We start from the raw sequence: 19117 nt of genomic DNA, 5'->3' as shown, positions 1-19117 counted from the left end.
TGGAACGCTGGCTGCGCGTGTCATAATAGGCTCTGAGCCTTTATATACCTGCGCACAGCAGCAGCCACCTTCAGTCTGCTGCTGGACAGCCAGCAGCAGCAGCAGCAGGAGAGGTAATTAATCAGCAACCCTCCTGCTAAGGGTAGACAGCTGCTCGTTCCACCCCCCCCCCCGCCTTAATTGGTTCTCCTCCCTTCCAACGGTGTTGAGGCGGGTGGGAACAGCCGGGGGTTGAGGGTACTGTGCTAAAAGAGGTGGAGTTATGCAGATCTAAAACGCGTGGATTGCAGCAGCAGCAAGCCGAAAAGTGCAGGCATGTGAGGGATCTAGAGGTTGACAGCATGTCTTCTTAACGGGAGTCCAGGTGGCCATCTCCACAAATGGACTTTTCAGAATCCTTGGGTGGCACCGTAGTCGGAAACCAATTCTGGTTATCGCTTCTCGGCCTTTTGGCTAAGATCAAGTGTAGTATCTGTTCTTATCAGTTTGATATCTGATACGTCCCCTATCTGGGGACCATATATTAAATGGATTTTTAGAACAGGGAGATGGAAAAAGAGCTTGCTCTGTCCACTCCACGCATTGACCTGGTATTGCAGTATCTCCAGGACCGGTGCACCCCTTCTTTAATGCAGTTTCTAAAATCAGAAAGAATTGAATTCAATGCTTTTTGTTCATTTTGCTTGTTTGTCGGATTTTGGGATGGACTCTTTGGCTTTGCTTTTCTTCTCCTCATTGGATTTTTCATGTTAAAAGTTGCAGAAGCCAGATGACAAGCTCATTTTGGTTCAACTTCAGCAACTGTGCATTGCATTGCCATGTAATGTAATGTAATGCAATGCTATCTATCTAGCTCTCCCTCTATACTTCCTTTTGGATAAACAGACATATTAGGCAAGCATTTTGGAGCTTTCACCTAAATAACTACAGGTGGTGAGATAAGCTGCACAATATAATTGACCTTTCAGTATATTGTTGCACACACACCATCTATTTAGCAAATGCCCTTGTTATCAACAGCAGCCTTTTAAACTCACCTGAGCTAACAGGTATGTGAGCTGGTTACTCTGCTGCGCTTAAAATTTCTTTTTTGGTTTGCTACAATGCCTTTTCTGAAACGTTGTCTCCCTCTGCTGGAACACTGACTTCTTTCATTTAATGCCTGCAGACTATAAAAGAGAAACCAACCCAAAAAGTTTGGTTGATTAGTCTGTGGCATTCTTTTAAACTGTTGCTTATGGCGGTCTCTGTGAGCTTCTCAGTGACATTCAGCCATCCAGGTATCCCGCCTGCAGTAGACGGAATGTGGCAATGGAACGCTGGCTGCGCGTGTCATAATAGGCTCTGAGCCTTTATATACCTGCGCACAGCAGCAGCCACCTTCAGTCTGCTGCTGGACAGCCAGCAGCAGCAGCAGCAGGAGAGCTAATTAATCAGCAACCCTCCTGCGAAGGGTAGACAGCTGCTCGTTCCACCCCCCCCCGCCTTAATTGGTTCTCCTCCCTTCCAACGGTGTTGAGGCGGGTGGGAACAGCCGGGGGTTGAGGGTACTGTGCTAAAAGAGGTGGAGTTATGCAGATCTAAAACGCGTGGATTGCAGCAGCAGCAAGCCGAAAAGTGCAGGCATGTGAGGGATCTAGAGGTTGACAGCATGTCTTCTTAACGGGAGTCCAGGTGGCCATCTCCACAAATGGACTTTTCAGAATCCTTGGGTGGCACCGTAGTCGGAAACCAATTCTGGTTATCGCTTCTCGGCCTTTTGGCTAAGATCAAGTGTAGTATCTGTTCTTATCAGTTTAATATCTGATACGTCCCCTATCTGGGGACCATATATTAAATGGATTTTTAGAACAGGGAGATGGAAAAAGAGCTTGCTCTGTCCACTCCACGCATTGACCTGGTATTGCAGTATCTCCAGGACCGGTGCACCCCTTCTTTAATGCAGTTTCTAAAATCAGAAAGAATTGAATTCAATGCTTTTTGTTCATTTTGCTTGTTTGTCGGATTTTGGGATGGACTCTTTGGCTTTGCTTTTCTTCTCCTCATTGGATTTTTCATGTTAAAAGTTGCAGAAGCCAGATGACAAGCTCATTTTGGTTCAACTTCAGCAACTGTGCATTGCATTGCCATGTAATGTAATGTAATGCAATGCTATCTATCTAGCTCTCCCTCTATACTTCCTTTTGGATAAACAGACATATTAGGCAAGCATTTTGGAGCTTTCACCTAAATAACTACAGGTGGTGAGATAAGCTGCACAATATAATTGACCTTTCAGTATATTGTTGCACACACACCATCTATTTAGCAAATGCCCTTGTTATCAACAGCAGCCTTTTAAACTCACCTGAGCTAACAGGTATGTGAGCTGGTTACTCTGCTGCGCTTAAAATTTCTTTTTTGGTTTGCTACAATGCCTTTTCTGAAACGTTGTCTCCCTCTGCTGGAACACTGACTTCTTTCATTTAATGCCTGCAGACTATAAAAGAGAAACCAACCCAAAAAGTTTGGTTGATTAGTCTGTGGCATTCTTTTAAACTGTTGCTTATGGCGGTCTCTGTGAGCTTCTCAGTGACATTCAGCCATCCAGGTATCCCGCCTGCAGTAGACGGAATGTGGCAATGGAACGCTGGCTGCGCGTGTCATAATAGGCTCTGAGCCTTTATATACCTGCGCACAGCAGCAGCCACCTTCAGTCTGCTGCTGGACAGCCAGCAGCAGCAGCAGCAGGAGAGCTAATTAATCAGCAACCCTCCTGCGAAGGGTAGACAGCTGCTCGTTCCACCCCCCCCGCCTTAATTGGTTCTCCTCCCTTCCAACGGTGTTGAGGCGGGTGGGAACAGCCGGGGGTTGAGGGTACTGTGCTAAAAGAGGTGGAGTTATGCAGATCTAAAACGCGTGGATTGCAGCAGCAGCAAGCCGAAAAGTGCAGGCATGTGAGGGATCTAGAGGTTGACAGCATGTCTTCTTAACGGGAGTCCAGGTGGCCATCTCCACAAATGGACTTTTCAGAATCCTTGGGTGGCACCGTAGTCGGAAACCAATTCTGGTTATCGCTTCTCGGCCTTTTGGCTAAGATCAAGTGTAGTATCTGTTCTTATCAGTTTAATATCTGATACGTCCCCTATCTGGGGACCATATATTAAATGGATTTTTAGAACAGGGAGATGGAAAAAGAGCTTGCTCTGTCCACTCCACGCATTGACCTGGTATTGCAGTATCTCCAGGACCGGTGCACCCCTTCTTTAATGCAGTTTCTAAAATCAGAAAGAATTGAATTCAATGCTTTTTGTTCATTTTGCTTGTTTGTCGGATTTTGGGATGGACTCTTTGGCTTTGCTTTTCTTCTCCTCATTGGATTTTTCATGTTAAAAGTTGCAGAAGCCAGATGACAAGCTCATTTTGGTTCAACTTCAGCAACTGTGCATTGCATTGCCATGTAATGTAATGTAATGCAATGCTATCTATCTAGCTCTCCCTCTATACTTCCTTTTGGATAAACAGACATATTAGGCAAGCATTTTGGAGCTTTCACCTAAATAACTACAGGTGGTGAGATAAGCTGCACAATATAATTGACCTTTCAGTATATTGTTGCACACACACCATCTATTTAGCAAATGCCCTTGTTATCAACAGCAGCCTTTTAAACTCACCTGAGCTAACAGGTATGTGCGCTGGTTACTCTGCTGCGCTTAAAATTTCTTTTTTGGTTTGCTACAATGCCTTTTCTGAAACGTTGTCTCCCTCTGCTGGAACACTGACTTCTTTCATTTAATGCCTGCAGACTATAAAAGAGAAACCAACCCAAAAAGTTTGGTTGATTAGTCTGTGGCATTCTTTTAAACTGTTGCTTATGGCGGTCTCTGTGAGCTTCTCAGTGACATTCAGCCATCCAGGTATCCCGCCTGCAGTAGACGGAATGTGGCAATGGAACGCTGGCTGCGCGTGTCATAATAGGCTCTGAGCCTTTATATACCTGCGCACAGCAGCAGCCACCTTCAGTCTGCTGCTGGACAGCCAGCAGCAGCAGCAGCAGGAAAGGTAATTAATCAGCAACCCTCCTGCTAAGGGTAGACAGCTGCTCGTTCCACCCCCCCCCCGCCTTAATTGGTTCTCCTCCCTTCCAACGGTGTTAAGGCGGGTGGGAAGAGCCGGGGGTTGAGGGTACTGTGCTAAAAGAGGTGGAGTTATGCAGATCTAAAACGCGTGGATTGCAGCAGCAGCAAGCCGAAAAGTGCAGGCATGTGAGGGATCTAGAGGTTGACAGCATGTCTTCTTAACGGGAGTCCAGGTGGCCATCTCCACAAATGGACTTTTCAGAATCCTTGGGTGGCACCGTAGTCGGAAACCAATTCTGGTTATCGCTTCTCGGCCTTTTGGCTAAGATCAAGTGTAGTATCTGTTCTTATCAGTTTAATATCTGATACGTCCCCTATCTGGGGACCATATATTAAATGGATTTTTAGAACAGGGAGATGGAAAAAGAGCTTGCTCTGTCCACTCCACGCATTGACCTGGTATTGCAGTATCTCCAGGACCGGTGCACCCCTTCTTTAATGCAGTTTCTAAAATCAGAAAGAATTGAATTCAATGCTTTTTGTTCATTTTGCTTGTTTGTCGGATTTTGGGATGGACTCTTTGGCTTTGCTTTTCTTCTCCTCATTGGATTTTTCATGTTAAAAGTTGCAGAAGCCAGATGACAAGCTCATTTTGGTTCAACTTCAGAAACTGTGCATTGCATTGCCATGTAATGTAATGTAATGCAATGCTATCTATCTAGCTCTCCCTCTATACTTCCTTTTGGATAAACAGACATATTAGGCAAGCATTTTGGAGCTTTCACCTAAATAACTACAGGTGGTGAGATAAGCTGCACAATATAATTGACCTTTCAGTATATTGTTGCACACACACCATCTATTTAGCAAATGCCCTTGTTATCAACAGCAGCCTTTTAAACTCACCTGAGCTAACAGGTATGTGAGCTGGTTACTCTGCTGCGCTTAAAATTTCTTTTTTGGTTTGCTACAATGCCTTTTCTGAAACGTTGTCTCCCTCTGCTGGAACACTGACTTCATTCATTTAATGCCTGCAGACTATAAAAGAGAAACCAACCCAAAAAGTTTGGTTGATTAGTCTGTGGCATTCTTTTAAACTGTTGCTTATGGCGGTCTCTGTGAGCTTCTCAGTGACATTCAGCCATCCAGGTATCCCGCCTGCAGTAGACGGAATGTGGCAATGGAACGCTGGCTGCGCGTGTCATAATAGGCTCTGAGCCTTTATATACCTGCGCACAGCAGCAGCCACCTTCAGTCTGCTGCTGGACAGCCAGCAGCAGCAGCAGCAGGAGAGGTAATTAATCAGCAACCCTCCTGCTAAGGGTAGACAGCTGCTCGTTCCACCACCCCCCCCGCCTTAATTGGTTCTCCTCCCTTCCAACGGTGTTGAGGCGGGTGGGAACAGCCGGGGGTTGAGGGTACTGTGCTAAAAGAGGTGGAGTTATGCAGATCTAAAACGCGTGGATTGCAGCAGCAGCAAGCCGAAAAGTGCAGGCATGTGAGGGATCTAGAGGTTGACAGCATGTCTTCTTATCGGGAGTCCAGGTGGCCATCTCCACAAATGGACTTTTCAGAATCCTTGGGTGGCACCGTAGTCGGAAACCAATTCTGGTTATCGCTTCTCGGCCTTTTGGCTTAGATCTTGTATCTGGTCAGAAGGATCCTATAGTGTCTCCCCCTCGGCCTTGCAGCATCGCCACTTAGGTGGCTTAAGCTGCCTGCTGCTATTGGGGGTGTCCAGAGGAAACGAGAGGTGATAATGGGCGTCAAGATTCGCTATGCCGGGACCGATGATATTCGGGTCAAAAATGCTTTTCGCATTGATATTGAGGAGTCAAGGAGGAATTTCTTTAACCTGCGGTTCTTGGTGGAAGTCGTCATCTTCAAGATTTTGAATGTTGGTCATGGAGACATCATTTGCCTACAGGAGTTCCCAAAGAATGGCCGGTACGTTTTAGTCCTTGATCGTATGGCAGCTTGCCAGAATCTTTTCAAGACTCTAAAGGATCAGCAAGCCTTGGATCATCCGGCTCTTGATGGGCTTACATTCACGGTATTGTATACTAAGGGGGAAGTGCCAGTTGTTGTGTTTATGCACAACCCCCTTGTGGATGTGGAGGACATTACTAGATTCCTGAACCGTCATTGCAGCTATGTGTCCTACTCACACAAGGTGAGGAATGAGGTGGGCTTGTGGACTGGCAAACACAAGTTTTTTGTACGGTTCCAGGAGGACCCCCAGGGACCTGGGGGTATCCACTACCCTCCCCTCAGTTTTGCCATCGGGAGGGATAGAGGGTATATGTATTTTCCTGGTGCTCCACGTTTTTGCAGGAAGTGTAAATCCTTTGGACACTACCAAGAGGACTGCACGGTGGAGAAGTTTTGTGGGAAATGCAATAAAGAGGGACATCTGGCAATGGAGTGTACTAACTCCATGGTTTGTAATGCATGTGGCGAGGAGGGACACGCTTTCAAGGACTGTCCCCATCGTTCCAGGTCATATGCAGAGGCCGTGTCCCCACGTCCTACTACTGCCGCCACTATTGGTGAGGCGATCGAGGCAGTAAGGGACTTCATGGAAGAGATGGAGCAAGCACCCGATCCTGCTGGTGGAAGCGCTGTTGAGATAGAGCCTGCAGATATGTCAATTCTGCTTGATGTGAGTGGTGAGGGAGAAGTGAGCGGTTCACTCTCCACAACGCCGGTGTTGGCTTTGGAAAGCTCAGAGGCATTTCATGAAGGTGGTGGTGGCCAGGGTGACTTCACCGGGGCTGTGGTGAGGCCCCCTGATGAGGACTCTGATGTGTCTTCTGCAAAGAAGTTCCGGCCAGATTTTTCACCTGCCAGTATTGGGAGCATCAGCCCCTTAAGTGATAGGAGCTATCCCGAGAGCTACAGTGCCTCTCCTAGGAGGTCTTTTTTGGAGGAGGGGGCCAGCATTCTCTGCTTAACATCAGGAATCGAGTTTCAAGACGAGAAAGGTTGACTCTTCGGTGGGGGGTATGTTCTTTTTTACCGAATATGGTTAAAAAATGGGCTCCAACGTGGGCTGTAGTGTACTGTCAATAAATGTAAGGCTTATAAAATCTAAGCCTAGAAGACTGGCTATACTGGAAGAACTAAAAAATCTTGGAGCAAATATTTACTGTCTGCAAGAGTGCGGAATTGAAGAGTCACCTCCTGAAAAGGACTGGGTATATGGGCATAGTATTTGGTCAGGTTCAATGACAAACAAAAATGATGGTGTGGGGATTTTGTTGGAGAATAGGGATTTAAGTTTTGAAAATTATATGGTGGTGGAGCCAGGTCGTTGTATAATGGCAGTGGTTAAGGGGAGAGGGTGGAGGGTGAAAATTGTTAACGTGTATTGTCCAATTAACAAAGGGGATAGGTTAGCACTTTTAGAGAAAATACGTTTATTTTTGCCTGGAAGGATTCCAATATTATTAGTTGGTGATTTCAATTGTGTTTCTGAAGGGGAAATTGATGTCACGGGTAAGGTCCTTAATCAAATTACATCTGATTTTTCTTTTTTAGATGCAGCGGAATTTTTGAGTAAGCCACCACCGGCCACATATAGAGCTGATAGGGGAGGAATAGTGTCCAGGATTGACCGCATGCTGTATACAAATAGAGGTTTGGTGTGTAAATTTTTTAAACAGCATGTTTTTTCTTTCACAGACCATGAATGTTTGTGGGGTATGTTTGAAGGTGATAAAAAAATGGTGCATGGTGTTGGGGTATGGAAGCTAAATGTTAGGTTGTTAGAGGATGTTAGGGTTATGAGAGACTTCGAAAGTAAGTATGAATGGTGGAGGTCTAGGAAAAATAATTTTGTGGATGTGACTGTATGGTGGGATTGGGTGAAAGTGGAAATTAAGAATTTTTTTAGGAGGTGGGGTTATAAAAAAGCAGCAATTGAAAGAGGCAGATTTAAAGATTTAAATATGAGGATTGAGTGGTTACATAAAATGAGTATGAAAGGAATTGATGATAGTGATCAACTCAGAGGAGCGAGAGATGAGATGAAGCGTGTTTTGGAAAAGCGTGGGAAGGAAATTATTTTTAGGACGAGAGTTGAGCATTTGGATATGGATGAGAAGTGTACGAGGTACTTTTTTAAAAAAATGTGCAGTAAAAAAGATGAGTTGGATGAGGTTGTAAATGATAATGGTATGACTGTGGTTGGAAGGGAAGTGTTGGATGAGGTACATAGTTTCTATAGTAGTTTATTTGAGTCTAAATGGGTGGATGGGGGTTTGAAAGAGCATGTGTTAGGTATGTTGGAGAGTCAGCTTGAATCAGGGGAACGTGAGTGTTTGAGTGAGGATATTGTTTTTGATGAGGTTAAAAAGGCGGTGGATGGTGCGAAAAAGAATAAAACACCTGGGAAAGATGGGTTGCCTGTGGAGTTTTATGTAAAAGCATGGGATGTGATTGGTGTTGATTTTGTGGAGGTATGTCAATATATGTGGATGAATGGTGTACTTTGTAATTCCATGAAAGAAGGAGTAGTTGTTTTACTATATAAGAAGGGTGAGAAAAAGAATTTGCGTAATTGGAGGCCGATTACATTACTCAATGCAGATTATAAAGTCTTTAGCAAAATTCTGGCTAACCGTATGTGTGGGGTGATTGGAAGTGTGGTTGGTGATGATCAAGTGTGCGCGGTGCCAGGTAGGTGTATGACTGATAACCTCTTGTTGTTGAGGGACGTAATTGGAGATTGTATGTTTAGGAAGGGGAAATGTATGTTTTTTTGTGTGGATTTTGAGAAAGCTTTTGATAGAGTGTCGCATGCGTTTATGTTTGAGGTGTTAGTTAGGATGGGTTTTCCTAGTGTTTTTGTGAATGCCATAAGGTGTTTGTATGATGGTGTGGTGAGTGAAGTGTTAGTGAATGGATGTTTGAGTGAGAAGGTGTGCATAAAATCAGGGGTCAGGCAGGGGTGTCCGTTGTCCCCTGTCCTGTTTATAAGTGTGATTGAGCCCCTGTTGTGCATGATTCGGAAAGAGAAAGTGATGAATGGTCTTCTGATCCCAGGGAGTGGTTGAAAGACTGTAAAGGTAATGGGGTATATGGACGATGTTGTTGTGGTGAGTGATAATATGGCTGCTATGAATCGAGCAAGGTTGCTTTTAGATTTCTTTTGTGGTGCATCTGGTTTTAGGGTGAATTGGGGGAAGTGTAGCTTTAAGTGTTTTGGGGATTCGAGTGTTAGGATGGATGGTGTGATATGTGAAGAAGGTGCTATTAAGGTTCTGGGGGTGTGGTTTAACAAAGATCTGAAAGGGAATGAGAGTTGGGATGAATGCGGTAAGAGGATTGAACAGAAGTTAAATTTTTGGAGGTTACGGGACTTGACATTGTCAGGCAAAGTCCTTATTATTAAGTCAGTGATTCTGCTTATGTTACTTTTTGTGTCAGTGGTTTTTCCAGCCCCTTATAGGGGTTTTAGGCGGATTGAGAAGCTAATTTTTACGTTTTATTGGGGAAGTAAGATGGAAAAACTTAAAAGGGAATATTTGTGTAAGTTACGTGAACATGGGGGAATGGATTTCCCAAATTTTGAATTTTGTCTTGGTTTAAATTATATTAAAACGGTGGTTGTTCTGTTAGGTAGGGATAACAAGACGGCTTTTATGATTAAATATATGGCTGGATGGATGTTGTTTGGGTTGAAATGGATGAGAAGGGATGCAAGAGTGCCTGTTTCGTTTAAATGTCCAGTGTGGTATGAGTTTGTTGAAAAATTTGTTGTCAAGCATGATTTGTTGGATGTTCCTATGGGTGATTTCAAAGTGATAAGGAATGTAAGGAGAAGGATGCGTGTTAGAGAGTTTGAATGTAACATTAGGGGCTTGAGATCGAGTGAAGCGTTGTGTGTATGGAGGAACCTGAGTATAAAAGGAATATCGAATAGGCAGCGTGATATCGTATGGATGAGTTTGCATGAGATTTTGCCTGTGAGAGAGGTACAGAAGAGGAGGGATCTGATTAGAACAGAGGTATGTCCGAGGGATGGATGTGGGGCGAGTGAAACTGTTATGCATTTGGTTTGGAATTGTGATTATGCTCAGAGTGTTTGGAAGGGAGTGGGTGGTTTATGCAAGGAACTAGCGGGCGTGAATTTTATAAATTGGAGAGTGGTAATGTTTGGGATGGGTGCAAGTAGCCGGGTGAAAGAGAGATTGTTGTGGTTGATAATGGCATGTGTAATAGAAAGTCTGTGGGACGTTAGGAATTTGTGTTTATTTAAAAGGAAAATAATCTCAGTTAATAATTGTGTTAGGATGGTTTTGTCAAGGTTATACATAGTTTATTTATGGGACAGCCGTGGCGGTGGTGGCTCTGATTCAGAAGGTTTTTGGAAAGTAAAAAAATGGAGGTCACTGGTAAAGTACCAGTAAGTCCTTGTTTAAGTGTTGTGATCTGTCTTTTTTTATGATAATGGTATGTTTTATAGTTTTTTGTCCATTCAAAAGGTATTACAACTGTTTCAGTATAAAGTTATAAATATGAAATAAAGAAAGTACCATTATGATGTAAGACTGGGCAACGTAGTATGAGTTTTTTATACTATTGATTGTTGCTTGAAAAATTTTACTGAATGGTATAAAAAAAAAAAAAAAAAAAAAATCTGTTCTTATCAGTTTAATATCTGATCCGTCCCCTATCTGGGGACCATATATTAAATGGATTTTTAGAACAGGGAGATGGAAAAAGAGCTTGCTCTGTCCACTCCACGCATTGACCTGGTATTGCAGTATCTCCAGGACCGGTGCACCCCTTCTTTAATGCAGTTTCTAAAATCAGAAAGAATTGAATTCAATGCTTTTTGTTCATTTTGCTTGTTTGTCGGATTTTGGGATGGACTCTTTGGCTTTGCTTTTCTTCTCCTCATTGGATTTTTCATGTTAAAAGTTGCAGAAGCCAGATGACAAGCTCATTTTGGTTCAACTTCAGCAACTGTGCATTGCATTGCCATGTAATGTAATGTAATGCAATGCTATCTATCTAGCTCTCCCTCTATACCTCCTTTTGGATAAACAGACATATTAGGCAAGCATTTTGGAGCTTTCACCTAAATAACTACAGGTGGTGAGATAAGCTGCACAATATAATTGACCTTTCAGTACATTGTTGCACACACACCATCTATTTAGCAAATGCCCTTGTTATCAACAGCAGCCTTTTAAACTCACCTGAGCTAACAGGTATGTGAGCTGGTTACTCTGCTGCGCTTAAAATTTCTTTTTTGGTTTGCTACAATGCCTTTTCTGAAACGTTGTCTCCCTCTGCTGGAACACTGACTTCTTTCATTTAATGCCTGCAGACTATAAAAGAGAAACCAACCCAAAAAGTTTGGTTGATTAGTCTGTGGCATTCTTTTAAACTGTTGCTTATGGCGGTCTCTGTGAGCTTCTCAGTGACATTCAGCCATCCAGGTATCCCGCCTGCAGTAGACGGAATGTGGCAATGGAACGCTGGCTGCGCGTGTCATAATAGGCTCTGAGCCTTTATATACCTGCGCACAGCAGCAGCCACCTTCAGTCTGCTGCTGGACAGCCAGCAGCAGCAGCAGCAGGAGAGGTAATTAATCAGCAACCCTCCTGCTAAGGGTAGACAGCTGCTCGTTCCACCCCCCCCCCACCTTAATTGGTTCTCCTCCCTTCCAACGGTGTTGAGGCGGGTGGGAACAGCCGGGGGTTGAGGGTACTGTGCTAAAAGAGGTGGAGTTATGCAGATCTAAAACGCGTGGATTGCAGCAGCAGCAAGCCGAAAAGTGCAGGCATGTGAGGGATCTAGAGGTTGACAGCATGTCTTCTTAACGGGAGTCCAGGTGGCCATCTCCACAAATGGACTTTTCAGAATCCTTGGGTGGCACCGTAGTCGGAAACCAATTCTGGTTATCGCTTCTCGGCCTTTTGGCTAAGATCAAGTGTAATATCTGTTCTTATCAGTTTAATATCTGATCCGTCCCCTATCTGGGGACCATATATTAAATGGATTTTTAGAACAGGGAGATGGAAAAAGAGCTTGCTCTGTCCACTCCACGCATTGACCTGGTATTGCAGTATCTCCAGGACCGGTGCACCCCTTCTTTAATGCAGTTTCTAAAATCAGAAAGAATTGAATTCAATGCTTTTTGTTCATTTTGCTTGTTTGTCGGATTTTGGGATGGACTCTTTGGCTTTGCTTTTCTTCTCCTCATTGGATTTTTCATGTTAAAAGTTGCAGAAGCCAGATGACAAGCTCATTTTGGTTCAACTTCAGCAACTGTGCATTGCATTGCCATGTAATGTAATGTAATGCAATGCTATCTATCTAGCTCTCCCTCTATACTTCCTTTTGGATAAACAGACATATTAGGCAAGCATTTTGGAGCTTTCACCTAAATAACTACAGGTGGTGAGATAAGCTGCACAATATAATTGACCTTTCAGTATATTGTTGCACACACACCATCTATTTAGCAAATGCCCTTGTTATCAACAGCAGCCTTTTAAACTCACCTGAGCTAACAGGTATGTGAGCTGGTTACTCTGCTGCGCTTAAAATTTCTTTTTTGGTTTGCTACAATGCCTTTTCTGAAACGTTGTCTCCCTCTGCTGGAACACTGACTTCTTTCATTTAATGCCTGCAGACTATAAAAGAGAAACCAACCCAAAAAGTTTGGTTGATTAGTCTGTGGCATTCTTTTAAACTGTTGCTTATGGCGGTCTCTGTGAGCTTCTCAGTGACATTCAGCCATCCAGGTATCCCGCCTGCAGTAGACGGAATGTGGCAATGGAACGCTGGCTGCGCGTGTCATAATAGGCTCTGAGCCTTTATATACCTGCGCACAGCAGCAGCCACCTTCAGTCTGCTGCTGGACAGCCAGCAGCAGCAGGAGAGGTAATTAATCAGCAACCCTCCTGCTAAGGGTAGACAGCTGCTCGTTCCACCCCCCCCCCCGCCTTAATTGGTTCTCCTCCCTTCCAACGGTGTTGAGGCGGGTGGGAACAGCCGGGGGTTGAGGGTACTGTGCTAAAAGAGGTGGAGTTATGCAGATCTAAAACGCGTGGATTGCAGCAGCAGCAAGCCGAAAAGTGCAGGCATGTGAGGGATCTAGAGGTTGACAGCATGTCTTCTTAACGGGAGTCCAGGTGGCCATCTCCACAAATGGACTTTTCAGAATCCTTGGGTGGCACCGTAGTCGGAAACCAATTCTGGTTATCGCTTCTCGGCCTTTTGGCTAAGATCAAGTGTAGTATCTGTTCTTATCAGTTTAATATCTGATACGTCCCCTATCTGGGGACCATATATTAAATGAATTTTTAGAACAGGGAGATGGAAAAAGAGCTTGCTCTGTCCACTCCACGCATTGACCTGGTATTGCAGTATCTCCAGGACCGGTGCACCCCTTCTTTAATGCAGTTTCTAAAATCAGATAGAATTGAATTCAATGCTTTTTGTTCATTTTGCTTGTTTGTCGGATTTTGGGATGGACTCTTTGGCTTTGCTTTTCTTCTCCTCATTGGATTTTTCATGTTAAAAGTTGCAGAAGCCAGATGACAAGCTCATTTTGGTTCAACTTCAGCAACTGTGCATTGCATTGCCATGTAATGTAATGTAATGCAATGCTATCTATCTAGCTCTCCTTCTATACTTCCTTTTGGATAAACAGACATATTAGGCAAGCATTTTGGAGCTTTCACCTAAATAACTACAGGTGGTGAGATAAGCTGCACAATATAATTGACCTTTCAGTATATTGTTGCACACACACCATCTATTTAGCAAATGCCCTTGTTATCAACAGCAGCCTTTTAAACTCACCTGAGCTAACAGGTATGTGAGCTGGTTACTCTGCTGCGCTTAAAATTTCTTTTTTGGTTTGCTACAATGCCTTTTCTGAAACGTTGTCTCCCTCTGCTGGAACACTGACTTCTTTCATTTAATGCCTGCAGACTATAAAAGAGAAACCAACCCAAAAAGTTTGGTTGATTAGTCTGTGGCATTCTTTTAAACTGTTGCTTATGGCGGTCTCTGTGAGCTTCTCAGTGACATTCAGCCATCCAGGTATCCCGCCTGCAGTAGACGGAATGTGGCAATGGAACGCTGGCTGCGCGTGTCATAATAGGCTCTGAGTCTTTATATACCTGCGCACAGCAGCAGCCACCTTCAGTCTGCTGCTGGACAGCCAGCAGCAGCAGCAGCAGGAGAGGTAATTAATCAGCAACCCTCCTGCTAAGGGTAGACAGCTGCTCGTTCCACCCCCCCCCCGCCTTAATTGGTTCTCCTCCCTTCCAACGGTGTTGAGGCGGGTGGGAACAGCCGGGGGTTGAGGGTACTGTGCTAAAAGAGGTGGAGTTATGCAGATCTAAAACGCGTGGATTGCAGCAGCAGCAAGCCGAAAAGTGCAGGCATGTGAGGGATCTAGAGGTTGACAGCATGTCTTCTTAACGGAAGTCCAGGTGGCCATCTCCACAAATGGACTTTTCAGAATCCTTGGGTGGCACCGTAGTCGGAAACCAATTCTGGTTATCGCTTCTCGGCCTTTTGGCTAAGATCAAGTGTAGTATCTGTTCTTATCAGTTTAATATCTGATACGTCCCCTATCTGGGGACCATATATTAAATGGATTTTTAGAACAGGGAGATGGAAAAAGAGCTTGCTCTGTCCACTCCACGCATTGACCTGGTATTGCAGTATCTCCAGGACCGGTGCACCCCTTCTTTAATGCAGTTTCTAAAATCAGAAAGAATTGAATTCAATGCTTTTTGTTCATTTTGCTTGTTTGTCGGATTTTGGGATGGACTCTTTGGCTTTGCTTTTCTTCTCCTCATTGGATTTTTCATGTTAAAAGTTGCAGAAGCCAGATGACAAGCTCATTTTAGTTCAACTTCAGCAACTGTGCATTGCATTGCCATGTAATGTAATGTAATGCAATGCTATCTATCTAGCTCTCCCTCTATACTTCCTTTTGGATAAACAGACATATTAGGCAAGCATTTTGGAGCTTTCACCTAAATAACTACAGATGGTGAGATAAGCTGCACAATATAATTGACCTTTCAGTATATTGTTGCACACACACCATCTATTTAGCAAATGCCCTTGTTATCAACAGCAGCCTTTTAAACTCACCTGAGCTAACAGGTATGTGAGCTGGTTACTCTGCTGCGCTTAAAATTTCTTTTTTGGTTTGCTACAATGCCTTTTCTGAAACGTTGTCTCCCTCTGCTGGAACACTGACTTCTTTCATTTAATGCCTGCAGACTATAAAAGAGAAACCAACCCAAAAAGTTTGGTTGATTAGTCTGTGGCATTCTTTTAAACTGTTGCTTATGGCGGTCTCTGTGAGCTTCTCAGTGACATTCAGCCATCCAGGTATCCCGCCTGCAGTAGACGGAATGTGGCAATGGAACGCTGGCTGCGCGTGTCATAATAGGCTCTGAGCCTTTATATACCTGCGCACAGCAGCAGCCACCTTCAGTCTGCTGCTGGACAGCCAGCAGCAGCAGCAGCAGGAGAGGTAATTAATCAGCAACCCTCCTGCTAAGGGTAGACAGCTGCTCGTTCCACCCCCCCCCCCCGCCTTAATTGGTTCTCCTCCCTTCCAACGGTGTTGAGGCGGGTGGGAACAGCCGGGGGTTGAGGGTACTGTGCTAAAAGAGGTGGAGTTATGCAGATCTAAAACGCGTGGATTGCAGCAGCAGCAAGCCGAAAAGTGCAGGCATGTGAGGGATCTAGAGGTTGACAGCATGTCTTCTTAACGGGAGTCCAGGTGGCCATCTCCACAAATGGACTTTTCAGAATCCTTGGGTGGCACCGTAGTCGGAAACCAATTCTGGTTATCGCTTCTCGGCCTTTTGGCTAAGATCAAGTGTAGTATCTGTTCTTATCAGTTTAATATCTGATACGTCCCCTATCTGGGGACCATATATTAAATGGATTTTTAGAACAGGGAGATGGAAAAAGAGCTTGCTCTGTCCACTCCACGCATTGACCTGGTATTGCAGTATCTCCAGGACCGGTGCACCCCTTCTTTAATGCAGTTTCTAAAATCAGAAAGAATTGAATTCAATGCTTTTTGTTCATTTTGCTTGTTTGTCGGATTTTGGGATGGACTCTTTGGCTTTGCTTTTCTTCTCCTCATTGGATTTTTCATGTTAAAAGTTGCAGAAGCCAGATGACAAGCTCATTTTGGTTCAACTTCAGCAACTGTGCATTGCATTGCCATGTAATGTAATGTAATGCAATGCTATCTATCTAGCTCTCCCTCTATACTTCCTTTTGGATAAACAGACATATTAGGCAAGCATTTTGGAGCTTTCACCTAAATAACTACAGGTGGTGAGATAAGCTGCACAATATAATTGACCTTTCAGTATATTGTTGCACACACACCATCTAATTAGCAAATGCCCTTGTTATCAACAGCAGCCTTTTAAACTCACCTGAGCTAACAGGTATGTGAGCTGGTTACTCTGCTGCGCTTAAAATTTCTTTTTTGGTTTGCTACAATGCCTTTTCTGAAACGTTGTCTCCCTCTGCTGGAACACTGACTTCTTTCATTTAATGCCTGCAGACTATAAAAGAGAAACCAACCCAAAAAGTTTGGTTGATTAGTCTGTGGCATTCTTTTAAACTGTTGCTTATGGCGGTCTCTGTGAGCTTCTCAGTGACATTCAGCCATCCAGGTATCCCGCCTGCAGTAGACGGAATGTGGCAATGGAACGCTGGCTGCGCGTGTCATAATAGGCTCTGAGCCTTTATATACCTGCGCACAGCAGCAGCCACCTTCAGTCTGCTGCTGGACAGCCAGCAGCAGCAGCAGCAGGAGAGGTAATTAATCAGCAACCCTCCTGCTAAGGGTAGACAGCTGCTCGTTCCACCCCCCCCCCGCCTTAATTGGTTCTCCTCCCTTCCAACGGTGTTGAGGCGGGTGGGAACAGCCGGGGGTTGAGGGTACTGTGCTAAAAGAGGTGGAGTTATGCAGATCTAAAACGCGTGGATTGCAGCAGCAGCAAGCCGAAAAGTGCAGGCATGTGAGGGATCTAGAGGTTGACAGCATGTCTTCTTAACGGGAGTCCAGGTGGCCATCTCCACAAATGGACTTTTCAGAATCCTTGGGTGGCACCGTAGTCGGAAACCAATTCTGGTTATCGCTTCTCGGCCTTTTGGCTAAGATCAAGTGTAGTATCTGTTCTTATCAGTTTAATATCTGATACGTCCCCTATCTGGGGACCATATATTAAATGGATTTTTAGAACAGGGAGATGGAAAAAGAGCTTGCGCTGTCCACTACACGCATTGATCTGGTATTGCAGTATCTCCAGGACCGGTGCACCCCTTCTTTAATGCAGTTTCTAAAATCAGAAAGAATTGAATTCAATGCTTTTTGTTCATTTTGCTTGTTTGTCGGATTTTGGGATGGACTCTTTGGCTTTGCTTTTCTTCTCCTCATTGGATTTTTCATGTTAAAAGTTGCAGAAGCCAGATGACAAGCTCATTTTGGTTCAACTTCAGCAACTGTGCATTGCATTGCCATGTAATGTAATGTAATGCAATGCTATCTATCTAGCTCTCACTCTATACTTCCTTTTGGATAAACAGACATATTAGGCAAGCATATTGGAGCTTTCACCTAAATAACTACAGGTGGTGAGATAAGCTGCACAATATAATTGACCTTTCAGTATATTGTTGCACACACACCATCTATTTAGCAAATGCCCTTGTTATCAACAGCAGCCTTTTAAACTCACCTGAGCTAACAGTTATGTGAGCTGGTTACTCTGCTGCGCTTAAAATTTCTTTTTTGGTTTGCTACAATGCCTTTTCTGAAACGTTGTCTCCCTCTGCTGGAACACTGACTTCTTTCATTTAATGCCTGCAGACTATAAAAGAGAAAACAACCCAAAAAGTTTGGTTGATTAGTCTGTGGCATTCTTTTAAACTGTTGCTTATGGCGGTCTCTGTGAGCTTCTCAGTGACATTCAGCCATCCAGGTATCCCGCCTGCAGTAGACGGAATGTGGCAATGGAACGCTGGCTGCGTGTGTCATAATAGGCTCTGAGCCTTTATATACCTGCGCACAGCAGCAGCCACCTTCAGTCTGCTGCTGGACAGCCAGCAGCAGCAGCAGCAGGAGAGGTAATTAATCAGCAACCCTCCTGCTAAGGGTAGACAGCTGCTCGTTCCACCCCCCCCCCCCGCCTTAATTGGTTCTCCTCCCTTCCAACGGTGTTGAGGCGGGTGGGAACAGCCGGGGGTTGAGGGTACTGTGCTAAAAGAGGTGGAGTTATGCAGATCTAAAACGCGTGGATTGCAGCAGCAGCAAGCCGAAAAGTGCAGGCATGTGAGGGATCTAGAGGTTGACAGCATGTCTTCTTAACGGGAGTCCAGGTGGCCATCTCCACAAATGGACTTTTCAGAATCCTTGGGTGGCACCGTAGTCGGAAAGCAATTCTGGTTATCGCTTCTCGGCCTTTTGGCTAAGATCAAGTGTAGTATCTGTTCTTATCAGTTTAATATCTGATACGTCCCCTATCTGGGGACCATATATTAAATGGATTTTTTGAACAGGGAGATGGAAAAAGAGCTTGCTCTGTCCACTCCACGCATTGACCTGGTATTGCAGTATCTCCAGGACCGGTGCACCCCTTCTTTAATGCAGTTTCTAAAATCAGAAAGAATTGAATTCAATGCTTTTTGTTCATTTTGCTTGTTTGTCGGATTTTGGGATGGACTCTTTGGCTTTGCTTTTCTTCTCCTCATTGGATTTTTCATGTTAAAAGTTGCAGAAGCCAGATGACAAGCTCATTTTGGTTCAACTTCAGCAACTGTGCATTGCATTGCCATGTAATGTAATGTAATGCAATGCTATCTATCTAGCTCTCCCTCTATACTTCCTTTTGGATAAACAGACATATTAGGCAAGCATTTTGGAGCTTTCACCTAAATAACTACAGGTGGTGAGATAAGCTGCACAATATAATTGACCTTTCAGTATATTGTTGCACACACACCATCTATTTAGCAAATGCCCTTGTTATCAACAG

The 19117-nt window shown here is 44.3% G+C and overlaps 11 non-coding genes across 11 annotated transcripts; all 11 read left to right on the top strand.

The window, feature by feature from the left end:
• Positions 1-433: 433 nt before the first annotated feature.
• LOC141209980 (U2 spliceosomal RNA) lies at positions 434-624 on the top strand. The gene has a single exon (XR_012280164.1). It is a non-coding gene; the product is annotated as a U2 spliceosomal RNA (small nuclear RNA).
• Positions 625-1743: 1119 nt separating this feature from the next.
• Positions 1744-1934, top strand: LOC141209029 (U2 spliceosomal RNA). Its single transcript, XR_012279238.1, has one exon. It is a non-coding gene; the product is annotated as a U2 spliceosomal RNA (small nuclear RNA).
• A 1118-nt stretch (positions 1935-3052) lies between these two features.
• LOC141209027 (U2 spliceosomal RNA) lies at positions 3053-3243 on the top strand. The gene has a single exon (XR_012279236.1). It is a non-coding gene; the product is annotated as a U2 spliceosomal RNA (small nuclear RNA).
• Positions 3244-4363: 1120 nt separating this feature from the next.
• Positions 4364-4554, top strand: LOC141209026 (U2 spliceosomal RNA). Its single transcript, XR_012279235.1, has one exon. It is a non-coding gene; the product is annotated as a U2 spliceosomal RNA (small nuclear RNA).
• Positions 4555-10660: 6106 nt separating this feature from the next.
• LOC141210706 (U2 spliceosomal RNA) lies at positions 10661-10856 on the top strand. The gene has a single exon (XR_012280827.1). It is a non-coding gene; the product is annotated as a U2 spliceosomal RNA (small nuclear RNA).
• A 1120-nt stretch (positions 10857-11976) lies between these two features.
• LOC141210477 (U2 spliceosomal RNA) lies at positions 11977-12167 on the top strand. The gene has a single exon (XR_012280645.1). It is a non-coding gene; the product is annotated as a U2 spliceosomal RNA (small nuclear RNA).
• Positions 12168-13282: 1115 nt separating this feature from the next.
• LOC141210907 (U2 spliceosomal RNA) lies at positions 13283-13473 on the top strand. Its single transcript, XR_012280899.1, has one exon. It is a non-coding gene; the product is annotated as a U2 spliceosomal RNA (small nuclear RNA).
• Positions 13474-14593: 1120 nt separating this feature from the next.
• Positions 14594-14784, top strand: LOC141209025 (U2 spliceosomal RNA). Its single transcript, XR_012279234.1, has one exon. It is a non-coding gene; the product is annotated as a U2 spliceosomal RNA (small nuclear RNA).
• A 1122-nt stretch (positions 14785-15906) lies between these two features.
• LOC141209024 (U2 spliceosomal RNA) lies at positions 15907-16097 on the top strand. Its single transcript, XR_012279233.1, has one exon. It is a non-coding gene; the product is annotated as a U2 spliceosomal RNA (small nuclear RNA).
• Positions 16098-17217: 1120 nt separating this feature from the next.
• On the top strand, positions 17218-17408 carry LOC141210487 (U2 spliceosomal RNA). Its single transcript, XR_012280654.1, has one exon. It is a non-coding gene; the product is annotated as a U2 spliceosomal RNA (small nuclear RNA).
• A 1122-nt stretch (positions 17409-18530) lies between these two features.
• LOC141208384 (U2 spliceosomal RNA) lies at positions 18531-18721 on the top strand. Its single transcript, XR_012278615.1, has one exon. It is a non-coding gene; the product is annotated as a U2 spliceosomal RNA (small nuclear RNA).
• Positions 18722-19117: the final 396 nt, after the last annotated feature.

Source organism: Phyllobates terribilis, unplaced genomic scaffold, assembly GCF_046119375.1.
Source record: "Phyllobates terribilis strain yellow unplaced genomic scaffold, ASM4611937v1 Scaffold_169__1_contigs__length_4117513, whole genome shotgun sequence".
In the NCBI taxonomy this organism is placed as follows: Eukaryota; Metazoa; Chordata; class Amphibia; order Anura; family Dendrobatidae; genus Phyllobates; species Phyllobates terribilis.
The sequence above is the reverse complement of the archived record's forward strand: the minus strand, read 5'-3'. Positions and strand labels throughout refer to the sequence as shown.